Raw genomic sequence first — 2,192 nt, forward strand, 5'->3', positions numbered from 1 at the left:
TAGAGCATGAACCACAATATAGATCGAAAATAATGAAAGCTCAACTTCATTGGAGCATCTCAAAATAACGAGTGCATTATCTTGTTGAAAAAAAGCATTAATATCATTGAATGTATACAACCGCTCAGAATGTTTTAGTTGCTCTCTAGCTTACGCATGGGGTTGTGTATGTACATAAAAGTTTCTTATTTCCCTATTTATTCTTTGTTACATTATTGTGAACCATATGTTGAGGATTTTACGAGCAATAAACTACCTAACGGCGGGGAAGGGGGGGACTGAGAAACGCGGTTACCCTGTGGTAACGAAAACCTGCTCACCATATAACTACTCCTACAGTAAATACAGTAGAATTAAGATCTAAGTTCCAGTAAATGGCTGTTTTTTCACCTTAGAGCTTGTACATAGTATTTTGGTCATCTAAATGCAAGTTCATATATCTCCTTATACTATTATTTAGTTTCTGTCACGTCATCATAAATTTTAAGTGTAAAATTTTACCCATGATTATGTCACCACTGTCAGCGATGCCGCTAGCTATGAGACGAAATTAGCTTACACCATTAATATATCCTTTTAGGCCGGATTTGACTTTTGTGCCTTGTGATGGGATGTACATGGGAATGATGATTGGCTTGCGTGCTAAACTGGCTTAGCTAAGCTAGGTAGTCCAAAGTCGCTGGAGACTTTGGAGAAAGCTTTTTCGTCTACTCTTACTCCACAAGAAGAATATGCACGACCGGGCCATCACCTGATCGATTATATGGATAGTTTAATCTACGGACAATTCCATCAAGCCGTGCGAATATACCGAGTCTTCAATTATATCGAATTTTGTACAAGATACTGGTGAACTGTGCACTACTCAATCGATTTGCCTGCGTAGGTCAGATTGAAAAAATAGTGCACATCAACTAAATCATGTACTATATGTATAAGATCAATTGATTCACTTGGGATATGACCGATAAACCCCTGGAAAAAGTAAAAGCTAGCTCTAGCTAGTAGACATGGTTTGGGAGTATACAATTTTATCGTTTTGCTTTTGCTCATTCTTACTCCCATGATATGACCGATAAAGGGCTAGCACTAGTTATTGTTTTCCCTTTTTATTCAAATGTTATATCAATGTGATATAACAACACTCAATGAATACCTGGTCTCTGCATAACAGCATGCACACAGTCAACAAATATGAATAATAATATAAAAACATCTTTTTACAGGAACCATAAATAAAAAAGTAGTATGGCATATATGAGGTCATATCCGGAGGCTACACTGTTATCAAGGGTGAGAAAAACATGTCCGTATGCTTCAATCGAGTGAAGTAAGGCTGTCAAAATCACGATTCTATTAATACGATTCTACGACTTTATGATCCAAACTGACTCATATGATTCTGTGATTCCAGTTAGTGAAATCTATGTTTTTACGGTTCCACTAATGAAGATTCTATGGTTTGCGAGCCTACTATATCAGGGCTCCAATCCGATTGCTTGATTCTGACAACCTTTGGAGCGAACACCATCATAAAAAAGATACATATCTTTTGAAACTGTGTAGGATAGACCTAATACGAAGCCATTGTATGCACACGTAAATAACCATGAGTATGGAGGTTGCTAGCCAGCTACTTGAAGAGAATGTTGTGTGTGAGATTTGTCTCATTAGGAAGTGCATGTGCATGCAGCTTAATTTCTCCCTCGAAACCTCGTAAGGCACTAGTATAACGTATATACTTATAATTAAGCAAACATATGCATGTATGCATGCTACCAGCAGTACTACAACATCCATCCATCTATCTATAGATATCTATCTATCTGATCCATTTCGCACGTGCGTGCTTTTAGGGACAGTTAATCACGTTGCACAAGGCGTGACGGCGCCGTCTCTTGTTCCATCTTGTATGCATCCGCGCTGTCCACGTGTGCACCCCGGCCGGCCTGTCAGAGTCTCTTACGTGCCGGCCATGGATGCATGTAGGCTTAGCAGGTCCTACAGCTAGATCACCTTGAGCAGGAGTATATTCCAGCGGCAAATTAATTGCACTCGTCGCTAGCTTAGATCTACGTGTACCGCTGATGCATGCAGCCGGTGGTCCATCGTCATATGCATGCACACGTGTGTGTAGGTGCTCGAGCGGGGCCCGTTAATTCCCTCGATGAAAAGGATGCAGGAGACTAGTT

Source organism: Triticum dicoccoides, chromosome 3A, assembly GCF_002162155.2.
Source record: "Triticum dicoccoides isolate Atlit2015 ecotype Zavitan chromosome 3A, WEW_v2.0, whole genome shotgun sequence".
Lineage (NCBI taxonomy): Eukaryota > Viridiplantae > Streptophyta > Magnoliopsida > Poales > Poaceae > Triticum > Triticum dicoccoides.